The sequence below is a fragment of the Schistocerca piceifrons genome, chromosome X (assembly GCF_021461385.2).
Source record: "Schistocerca piceifrons isolate TAMUIC-IGC-003096 chromosome X, iqSchPice1.1, whole genome shotgun sequence".
NCBI lineage: Eukaryota > Metazoa > Arthropoda > Insecta > Orthoptera > Acrididae > Schistocerca > Schistocerca piceifrons.
Window position 1 is genome coordinate 712,234,880 of NC_060149.1, and position 12,328 is coordinate 712,247,207.

A 12,328-nucleotide genomic window follows, 5' to 3' on the forward strand; every position below is an offset into this window, starting at 1 on the left:
AAAAAAATGGGTCACGCCTGAATTCCAACGTGTAGGCTGCACCTGAATGTATGCAACCAACATAGCATATCTGTGTTTCACATCGTCGCAACCTTCCACAGTACAGCCATTGTAAGATACACAACGGGTACTGCTAGAGACTACCAGTGAACACCGGTATTTATGTCAGTCCGTCCGGATGTAAAGTAACAAAAAAAAAATAATGTTCAAATGTGTGTGAAATCTTATGGGACTTAACTGCTAAGGTAATCAGTCCCTAAGCTTACACACTACTTAACCTAAATTATCCTAAGGACAAATACACACCCATGCCTGAGGGAGGCCCGAATCTCTGCCGGAACCAGTCGCACAGTCCATGACTGCAGCGCCTCAGACCGCTCGGCTAATCCCGCGTGGCGTAAAGTAACACCACAATAGTACAGAAAGGATCAGACAGTCCTTAACGTTTCTAAACTAAACTTAATTACAATAAGTGACATTTCAAACGTTATCGGACAACTAATTTTGTCACATAAATCGTTCAGTAATACTTAGGTACAATTAAATATTTGAGACAGTATATGGATTTATAAAGTTGTATGGCAATTGGAAACAAGTTCTTTGCTGTCTAAAAGGTTTACCCAACACATGCTGAAGGTCGTTCAACGTTCAACGGGGAGTGGCTTCGCATCAACTTTATGTAATACTAATCAGTTAAAAGAAAACGTGATTAACGGCGGCAAGCACTCTACGGAAATCCCAACATTAACAGCGAATCACAAGTAATATCATTGTTCACATTACTCATCAACAGTTACTTGTACACAAAGTTGTACTTTAAATGACGTGACCAACGTCTTCGTTCTGGATCAGGATGCAAACCCAGAACGAAAAGCCATTGTTAACCAAGCAAAGCTTTGTGCCTTATCGAGACTCGATCACTAGGCATATAGAGACATCAAATATTGACGTTTGCACCAGTATCAGTTATCAATTCTCAACTTCAACGTAAATGACGATAATGTTTGTACGAAACCAGGAACCCTAACATGAGAATTACCTTCTTGGTAATTAACCTCGAAAGACGTTTATTGTTGCATTGTCAAGGAACAAAGGATGCAAATGTTTAAAATTGAAATGCCATCATGCAATGCTGGTGACAAGTATGCGAACCCAGCACATAATCGGATTGTAGAATAAGTACGTAAAATCAGAATGTAGATATCACAATTTGTCACCAGTTGCATTGCCTGACCAGGATTCGAACTCGGCGCCTACCACCGTCGTTGTCTAACCAGGAACAGACGAGAAATGTCCAATGTTGGTCCACCATTAGCGATATGTGCACACGTTTAACTAGAAATAAGACGACGAAAACGTCTATGCTGACTGAGAGTCGAACGCCGCACACATGGTTATGAAGACACGTTAATAATCAAATTCTTATTCAATAGTAGCTAGGAGTAGCATGTTTAGTTGCAAACCTTAAGGCCTTCCTCATTTCTAGTAACGTGTTGCCTAATATCTGCGATATCATGGTGTTAATTTACAAGTGGATTGACTGCCGTAAAGAGCAATGTTCTCTAGTATTCGTGTATCATTGAGATGTTAATGAAGTGCCTCAGCGGAAAGTAATTTCCGTCGTGCAGCACGTATTGTTTCAGAGACACTGAGTACATGTTATAAGTGCACAAAACGTGTATTACATACTACGGATATACTATTACTTGGAGAAGCTGCCGCCAAACCTGTTTACTTTTACATTCCGCTTAGTCGTCGTGGTTGAACACACGTTTTCTTAAGGCTACATCTAATGCAGAGCGCTTACAAGAAAGAATAGTTTCGTGCGTCATGCTATTGCCAGCTAGGTGAAATATTTTGTGGTAGCTATGTTTAAAATGAGTGTATTTTTGAACGTATTGTTCGTCAAATATTTGAATGAATCGTCAACCGTAGGTGTGCCTGCACATGTTATAGCATAATAGCTGTAGCTGCGTTAGTTTATACTGCAGACTTGGGTAGGTTAGGTGTAAGTTTTGATCCTTCAAGGGGTGATCGTGGCCTTGCGGCCCGGATCTGTACTAGCCGCGGCTCGCGAGCTGCGGACCAGCCAGGCTGGCCGAGGCGAGACGGAAGTGAGCGAGCTGGCGGTGGCATTGGTGGGCCAACAGCCCGGGACGAGGCAGCAGGGCTGCGCCGCATGCCTCTGCCTCTCTGTTTGACGTAAATATGTTTACCTCCTCTCCTGGCATCAGTATAAGAGCGGCAAGCAGAAATACAAATCAGGATGTCTGCCGTAATGGCTCACTGGGAGAGGTCTATTCAAGATAGAGTCGTCGTTCTCATTGAAGAAGGAGGATGTTCCATCAGAGAAGCTGGCAGACGGTATGGCGTTCCACATACCACTGCAACGAGATGATGGAGAATCTGCCTTGATAGAGGCACCACCAACAGGGCTCATGGCTCAGGCAGGAAGAGAGTGAGCTCACAACAGGAAGACAGGGACCTAGTGTCTAGGAGCAGAGAAATCCCTTTCTGAAGGCGAAGCAGTTGCGGCGGGAGACCAACTTTCCCAGGCTCCAGTGACATGATTCGCCGGAGGCTGAGGGACGCTGGACTGCATGCACGACGATCCGCACTGAAACAAGAGCTCAGCGAAGACAACGTTTTATACCGGCTAACATTTGCGGAGCTCCATCTGAGGGCGTCGTGGGACACCGTCATTCTCAATGATGAGAAGGTGTTTTCCACCAGTAACGACGGTCCACGAATCGTTTACAGGCCGCAAGGGACTCGCCATCGACGCCAATATGTAGCCACGACGAGAAGAAGTGGCCGGCTATCTGTTGCCTGCTGGGGTTGAATTTCTGCGAGAGGGGCGGGAATTCTTCACAGGATAGAAGGAAATCTGGACAGCGCGCAGTATGCCCACATACTGGAAAATATGATGCTTCCGTCAGTGCGAATGCTGTACGCAGAAGGTGACGTCACACTGCAAGAGGACCATTCTCCCATTCCCAAGTCTGCATTTGTTCAGCAGCGGCTCTCCACGATTGGCGTCAACGTCATGGACTGGCCGCCACTGGCGGCTGATATGAACCCCATGGAAAACACGTGGCCTGAGGTCGCCAGAACGTTAACAGAGAACTGGCCACGAAACCAACCAACTACTGCGGACGCTCTTTGGGACTGCGTCCTGGAAGCCTCGGAGGTAGTTGCTTCTTCAGGCTGTTACGTCCGACGGCTTATACATTCTATGCCAAGACGCATGATAGAAGTACAAAATAATGAAGGATTCTGGATAAAATATTAGAGTCCTTAAAATGTTTAGTTATGTCTTCTTTTTCGTCATTTTTCCTCACTGGGAGCTAGTGGAAGGTCGAGCGGCAACAGAAAAGATACAATACGGGTCAGTTTTCCTTTGAGTTGCCTTTTTAATTCAAGTGGGTTTCTTTTGAATATAGTTTGTTAAATATTCTATTTTGATTTCATTTATACTCCGTCTAGATACTTACAAACTAATCAGCGTAGATGGACTCTGTCGCAGTAGTTTTTGTTATTTCAAATACATCTCTATTTTCCCCTCCATCCATGAATACACCCTCCGTCCTCCACACAATACGCAAACGATTTCATATTGTGTTTACTCGTTGTTAATATCTCCTCTATTCTCTCTCACTCTCTCTCTCTCTCTCTCTCTCTCTCTGTCACTATCGGCGCAAGTGACCTTCTATTCCATTCCCCCAAAACGTTATAAACAAATCCAGCGGTTTCCATTGACGCTACATTTTCTCTTTTAATTGCTGCTGTCTTTACTCTCTATCATTCCTCTCAACACCTATGAAACCGTATTCTTTGATCTCCCCTTCCCTATAACTCATTCTTCGTTCTGAAAACAGTCCTTCCTTATCTGCCGGCCGGAGTGGCCGAGCGGTTAAAGGCGCTACAGTCTGGAACCGCACGACCGCTACGGTCGCAGGTTCGAATCCTGCCTCGGGCATGGATGTGTGTGATGTTCTTAGGTTAGTTAGGTTTAAGTAGTTCTAAGTTCTGGGGGACTTATGACCACAGCAGTTGAGTCCCATGGTGCTCAGGGCCTTCCTTATCTCTCGGTCCTAAGGTAAAACGAACTGTGGCACACATCTAAGTAAGCAATACTTCGCAAGCGTTTCACGCTTATATTTTGCGCTTCTGCACTTCCATCCATTCCCATATCCCGCTCTCCTTCCTGTTACCTGTCCCTTGGCATCTGCATCTACATGAAAATAAATGGCAGGCCGCGGTGGTCTAGCGGTTCTAGGCGCGCACTCCGGAACCGCGCGACTGCTGCGGTCGCAGGTTCGAATCCTGCCTCGGGCATGGATGTGTGTGATGTCCTTAGATTAGTTAGGTTTAAGTAGTTCTAGGTTCTAAGGGACTGATGATCTGAGAAGTTAAGTCCCATAGTGTTCAGAGGCTTTTTTTTTTCCTTCGTGACCAAGTGTGTGGGGGTTTGAATTCCATTCAACACAGAACTTTTCGTCGCCTGATGTCTAGCTAAACATGCGCACATCTCGCTACTGGTGCACCAACAATAGCTATTTATCGTCTGTTCCTGGCTAGAAAACGACGGCGCTACATGCTGGGTTCGAATCCCAGTCGGCAAAATCAGTTCTATCGTCATTTAAGGTTCCAACATCTCGCTATTGGTGAAAACATTTGACAATTTAACTTCTGATTTTACGTACTTCGTTAACAATCCGATTAGGTGCTGGGTTCGCATCCCTGTCACAAGCTTTACATGATAGCATTTCAATTTTAAACATGAGCATACCTTGTTCCTTATGAATGACACCATATTAAACGTCGTTGGGGGTAGTTCCCAGGAAGGTAACTGTTATGACAGGATTCCCAGTTCAGTACAAACATTTTCGTCATTTATTTTCAGGATCTGAATTGATAACTGATACTGGTGCAAACGTCTATACTTCACGTCTCTTTACGCCTAGCGATCGGGTCTCAATAAGGCACAAACAAAGCTTAGCTTAGTTAGCAATGGCTATAGGTGCTGGGTTTATCCAGAACGACGACGTTGGTCATGTCATTTAAAGTTCAAATTTGTGTACACGTAGCTGCTGATGTGTTACGAGAACAATGATATTACTGGTGATTCGCTGTTAATGTTGAGATTTCCGTAGAGTGCTTGTTGCCGTTAATTGCGTTTTTTTACTGGCTCGTCCAATATGCAGTTTCCAGAGCCACTCGCCGTTGAGCGATCTTCAGCACGTGGATGGAAAACCTTTTCGAGAGCGAAAAACTTTTTTCCAATTGCCGTACAGCTTTGTAAGTCCATATATTGTCTCAAGTATTTAATTTTGACTAAGGATTACTGTACGATATGTGTAAAATAATCCGTTTTCTCAGAACTTTTGGAATGTCACTTGTAGTTAAGGATAGTTTATGAGTGTTCATGAGTATGGCTAAGAACGTGTTTTCTAATATGTTTTGTATGACGATATTAGTTGACGCTTAGACTGGGTGCTATGAAGACCTTTGGTCTCTAGTATTCTCTTGCGGTACCTACGGTATGTAGTCAAACGACTGTACCCCAAGGTGTTTAGAGAACCTGCAACACAGTTATATTACGTTGGTTGTATTCGGCAGTGACTCACATTTTTTGCTGTCAAGTGTACCTGAAAACAGACAAAACATTAATTACGTATATTTATATTGTCCTGCTTCACATGCCGCCATAAGAAAGAAATTTCTGAAGATCACGTACTGGCCTGTGCCCCCCAGAGGCTGGGGTCATTTGTCACCACATACTGTATGATTTCCCCTCGGCCCATCTGCCGCAAGCGACGTTGCTCCCATAGCTATCGACCCAACAGCGCTGCAATTCCATAAGGCTCCACCAAGGCTAAAATGCTGGCGTTCGCGTGAAAAATACACAGACATGTTAGTTTACTTTGACTTTATCTGCCGGGAATAAAAGATTTCACGCAAATATCAAGAAGAAAAAACAAGAAATTGGAAATCAACAAGGCAACCATGAAGAAAAAAAATGAAATCGCTTACCCTCCCTCATTTGGCAATCACTGTAAGTTAAAGACCACTTCATCATGCATTGTGTGTTCGTCTAAATTCGTGTGTTACTACTGCATTTTTCTAATGGCATCTACTAGCCACACATTTGCTCATCATCTTTGGATTTTCTTTTTTTTCCGGTGGAAGTATACACCTAACATGTCACTGCATTCGTAAGATATAAAACATCTCGCTGAAAACAATGCCAGCCATGCTTTTGTTGCTGTAACATTAGAATACTGGTGAAAACGCGCTATTTCACGTTAAAAAGTGATTCTTTGACAAACAATGAAACAGAAAATATAAGATTATCACTCGGCATGGATTAGAGCGAAGAGTCGTCACTATCGCTCACGATGAAACCGGCAGACGACGAATCACCAGACGCTGTTGACGAAAACAACAGCGAGAAGTACTTCTACGAATTATTGTCAGTGAATGACTCAGATAAGATAAGTATATTGCACGTGATGTTTCTGTTCTTCTGCATGACATGTAATTCAGCGGCGTAGCCACGGCGCTTATCGCGTTATAAGCGCTTCACTTGCAGGAGTACTTGTGTGTTCTATTATTGCCTCCGCTCCCTATTGCTCGGGCGTAAACACGACGATGATGCATCCAGTGGCCGGGTCTTCAGTTCACTTTGCCGGGTAATACCTGCTGGATGACGTTTGCCGCGTGCCACTACAGCTTTGTTACAAAGGGCACCAGCTGCTCTCTGTTAATGCCCGGTTAAATAGGGAGTGGGCTGCCCTCGCGGACTGCGGAAGTCAAACAGACCTCATTGCATGCAGCACTGCGTTCCAATAGTTAAACGGCGCTTGTTCCGAGTGCTTCCGCCCAAGTGCAGTCCGAAGCTACGTTATACTGTGGCATATTGGCGACGTAGGACATGTCGCTGGTTTCGATGGCAGCTCTGATTGGAGGAATTCCATTGCCAACTGTATTTAGACGCATTGTCCAGCACAGAGGTGGCACACTGTGGAGATGTACTAGATGTGACTAACTACAGACAGGCTTGTGTTTGCCTTTACACATCATCATGAGGAAAAAAGTGTGTGACAGGTGAAGAGAACCAAGGTCTTGTACTCCACCTCAGAAGATGCATCGCAATGCGTAAAAGATGAGGATATTATGCGTAATTACACAACAGCAAAGGCTGCCATTCCCCTTCTCGTTTTTCATTCAGAAGTTCATGCATCAACGATAGGAATAATCATTGCCGGCGAAGATTAACACACTGTGGGCAATGAAAGTGACTGTTTAATAAGGCATTTCTCGTTCTGGTCACAACAGGTCCGTCCCTGTTTAGGGCATTATCCTCTAACTCTTGACTTCGTACCCCATCGATGAACCCCTCCCATCCTATTTGTTGTACGAAAGGCGTCGGTGATGCGACATGATGCATATTAAGAGAGTGCGCTTTTTGTATTCTAGCTAGTGACCCACCTCCACATCGCACGTGTAGCATTACACTATGTGATCAAAAGTATCCGGACACCCCTAAAAACATACGTTTCTCATATTAAGTGCATTGTCCTTACACCTACTGCCAGATACTCCATACCAGCGCGACCTCAGTAGTCATTAGACTTCGTGAGAGAGCAGAATGGGGCGCTCCGTGGAACTCATGGACTTCGAACGTGGTCAGGTGGTTGGTGGTCACATGTGTCATATGTCCGTACGCGAGATTTACACACTCCTAAACATCGCTAGGTCCATAAAAACATCACATCGCTAGGTCCACTGTTTCCGATGTGATAGTGAAGTGGAAACGTGAAGGGTCACGTGTAACACAAAAACGAACCGGCCGACCTCGTCTGTTGACTGACAGAGACCACCGACAGTTGAAGCGGGACGTAATGTGTCATACGCAAACGTCTATCTAGACCATCATACAGGAATTCCAAACTGCATCAGCATGGGCTGCAGGTAGTATGACAGTTAGGCTGGAGGTAGAAAACTTGGATTTCATGGTCGAAAAGCTGCTTATAAGCCAAACATCACGCCGGTAAATGCCAAACGACGCTTCGCTTAGTGTAAGGAGCGTAAACATTGGACGATTGAACAGTAGAAAACCGTTGTGTAGAGTGATGAATCACGGTACACATTGTGGCGATCCGATGGCATGGTGTGGGAATGGCGAATGCCCGCTGAACGTCATCTGCCAGCGTGTGTAGTGCCAATAGTAGAATTAGGATGCGGTGGTGCTATGGTGTGGTCGTGTTTTTCAAGGAGGGGGCTTGCACTCCGTGTTGTTATGCGTGACACTATCACAGCACAGGCCTACATTGATGGTTTAAGCACCTTCTTGCTTCCCACAGTTGAAGACCAATTTCGGGGATGGCGATTGCATCTTTCAATACTATCGAGCACCTGTTCATAATACACGGCCCGTGGTGGGGTGGTTACACGACAATAACATCCCTGTAATGGACTGGCGTGCAGAGTCCTGATCTGAATCCTACAGAACACCTTTGGGATGTTTTGGAACGGCGACTTGGTGCCAGGCCTCACCGACCGACATCGATACCTCTCCTCAGTGCAGCACTCCGTGAAGAATGCGCTGCCATTCTCCAAGAAACCTTCCAGCATCTGATTGAACGCATGCCTGCGAGAATGGAAGCTGTCATCAAGGCTAAGGGTAGGCCAACACCATATTGAATTCCAGCATTGCCGATGTAGGGCACCACGAACCTGTAAGTCATTTTCAGCCAGGTGTCCGGATACTTTTGATCACATAGTGTAAGTATCTACGGCCGGACGATATGTCTGGCGTAGCAGTAATAAATTACAAATCTTCCTCTTTATTATTGAACGTCGAATCGAAATTCCTGCAGTAGTTTCTGAGATAATACGTGTATGGAGGCGCCGAGGAGAACGAACATTAGTGTGTGGCATTGGTATCGTTATATAGGACCAGCATCAAAAGCGAAGATATTAAGTGCCTTTGGGTATACAACGCAACCACTTCTGGTTCGAAAAGGGAGCAATTTGGACAACATCCGCTGCGTTTCTGACATGTTAAGGTTGGTGACAGTGTCCTATCTTAGAGGGTCCCATGACGTTGTTTTTCAACAAGATAACACAAGACCATGTGTTGACCGTGTTACTCCGACATTCCTCGTTACGGAGGGTATTGTACTTGTAATGGGACGTGGGGCAACATATTGGTGTATGCAATGCCTTTTTTCAGTGGCGACGAAAGAGGTAAATTTCGTCACCATTACTGACAAGAAATTTTGTCGCAATTCATACGTAAACCGTCCAGTCGGTGACTAAAGCACTTACCTGCAGGCTTTTGTTATAATTCTAATATTTGTCATCGTCGTTGTTGGATTTGTCATGCTGCACTGTTCACTTAAATAAAAAACAAAATAAAATGTAACCCCCATACACTCCTTGTTCCAAACGTCCACACAAGCTTTCATATCCTGCTTCCCTGTCCAGTCACATTCTCCAAAGATACTGTTGTGAGTTCTTGACTCGGTGGGGTGGGAAGTATGATGAATGCTTAATTACTGTTGGCCTGGCAGCATTTTCACGGTATACGTCACCCAATGGAAAAATTCTGGTGGTGTGTCGCCGAGAGACTGATACGTCACCACTCGGCAGCCACTACGATTGATGAATTGAGGTAATTATCTGAAGTAGCATGGAATAACGTACCCATATCTGTCATCAGAGCTCAGTTCGACTCAATTCCCAGCCAGGTCAGAGCCATTATTTGTGCCAGACGTGACAGCTCTGTGTGCTAAATTTCACTACCTGTGTAGCCTCAGATCATTTACAGATGTAATCATCATGTATTCTTCTTGCTATCGTGGCCGTCCTGCTGTTGCGGGTAGAGCCATAGACTCCTGCCCTGGAAGCCCCGCGTTCGAGCCCAGATAAGGGCGGGAATATGTTCCCGTTCCTGTCCTTCCTGGACTGCCCGGGTCCACTCAGTATGCTACTAAACGAGTCCCGGGAGGCTTTCACCGGGGTAAGACGCAGCCAGGCGGGATACAATTTGAAGCGAGAGTCGTCCGACCAGGCAACATGTTTCCAGTCATCAAAATCTAATGTCGATGTTGACGGGCCCAGGGGAGGCGTAAAGCTTAGTGTCTTGCAGTCATAAAGGGCACACGAGTGGGCTTTTGGCTCTGAAAGCCAATCTCGATTATGTTTCGTTGAATGGTTCACACGCTGTCACTTGTTGATGGCCCAGCATTGAAATCTGCAGCAATTTGTGGAAGGATTGCAGGATTGCATTTCTGTCACGTTGATAGATTCTCTTCAGTCGTTGTTGGTCCCGTTCTTGCAGGATCTTCTTCCGGCCGCTGCGATATCAGAGATTTGTTGTTTTACCGGATTCCTTAATTCACGGTACACTCGTGAAATGGTCGAACCCGGTTCAAATGGTTCAAATGGCTCTGAGCACTATGGGACTTAACATCTGTGGTCATCAGTCCCCTAGAACTTAGAACTACTTAAACCTAACTAACCTAAGGACATCACACACATCCATGCCCGAGGCAGGATTCGAACCTGCGACCGTAGCAGTCGCGCGGTTCCGGACTGAGCGCTCCCGAACAGAAGCAACGACACGTGGTCGCCTGCTGCGACTTGATTGAAGTGCAAAACAGGGATAGTCATTTCTTGCAAAAATCATCACTCCTGACGCGAGTTTGCGTCATTAACGCGAACCTACCACAAAAAATTCACATGGGGAGCCGACTCTTTGACGACGTAACCGAAATTGAAGCCAATGTAACGCTAGTTGAACAACACCCGAAAGAAGGTCTTCTCTGACGATTCGTTAATACTCGTAGTTCTATGAACGTTCTGTGCGTTGTAATCAAGTTGCGGGAACCTATGTAGAACACCTGCAGCACAAAAACCACCATCTAAAGTTTTCTGTATTTTTTTATTAATCAAGTCTCGCAACATTTTTGACTGATGGGGTGTATATACTGCCCAGGCCGAGTGCGTGGCTGAGGGTACCCCCACTTTTATTTTATTCCACTCAGTCGTAAATCGACAACCCCTCATGCGTTTTCTTAATCTAAGGAATTTACAAAATACTAAAAAAGAAATTCAATTTCACCAAACTGTTGGACAGAATTAAAAAAAGGACAGCAACCCCAAGATCCTCGTACTAATGGTTATCCTTCTTTTTCTTGCGTCGACTCCGACAAACTGTGGACCACTTAAGACAGCTATTTTTGAGAAATTGTGCTTTCTATTAAGGATCTCCTTCTTGTCTTCCTAGTACTTTCTTATTCTCTCGCTCTATAGTTGCGTTCTTCCAGGGTGAATACTCTTCCACGTGTCTTCTCTTTTTCTTGAAAATCCTTGGTGTATTGTATTTTACTTCTGAGTTTTCATCTTCTTTGAATGTCTCCTTGAGTTATTTTCATCTCTCCTAAGTCTTTTTGGATATCTTTGATCCATGAATTTATAATCGTTTTGTTTCTGAATAATCGGAAGGTTCTTTTAGTTCATTTATTGTCATCCAGTCTTTTCACGTGTCCAATGAAATAGACTCGTCCGCTCCGGATTGTGTCTAATAGTAGCAGTAGTAGTAGTAGTAGTTGTTGTTGTTGTTGTGGTCGTCAGTCCTGAGACTGGTTTGATGCAGCTCTCCATGCTACTCTATCCTGAGCAAGCTTCTTCATCTCCCAGTACCTACTGCAGCCTACATCCTTCTGAATCTGCTTAGTGTATTCATCTCTTGGTCTCCCTCTGCGATTTTTACCCTCCACGCTGCCCTCCAGTACCAAATTGGTGATCCCTTGATGCCTCAGAACATGCCCTACCAACCGATCCCTTCTTCTAGTCAAGTTTGCCACAAGCTCCTCTTCTCCCCAAATCTATTCAATACCTCCTCATTAGTTATGTGATCTACCACCTAATCTTCAGCATTCTTCTGTAGCACCACATTTCGAAAGCTTCTATTCTCTTCTTGTCTAAACTATTTATCGTCCATGTTTCACTTCCATACATGGCTACACTCCATACGAATACTTTCAGAAATGACTTCCTGACACTTAAATCAATACTGGATGTTAACAAATTTCTCTTCTTCAGAAACGCTTTCCTTGCCATTGCCAGCCCACATTTTATATCCTCTCTACTTCGACCATCATCAGTTATTTTGCTCCCCAAATAGGAAAACTCCTGTACTACTTTAAGTATCTCATGTCCTAATCTAATTCCCTCAGCATCACCTGATTTAATTCGACTACATTCCATTATCCTCGTTTTGCTTTTGTTGATGTTCATCTTATACCCTCCTTTC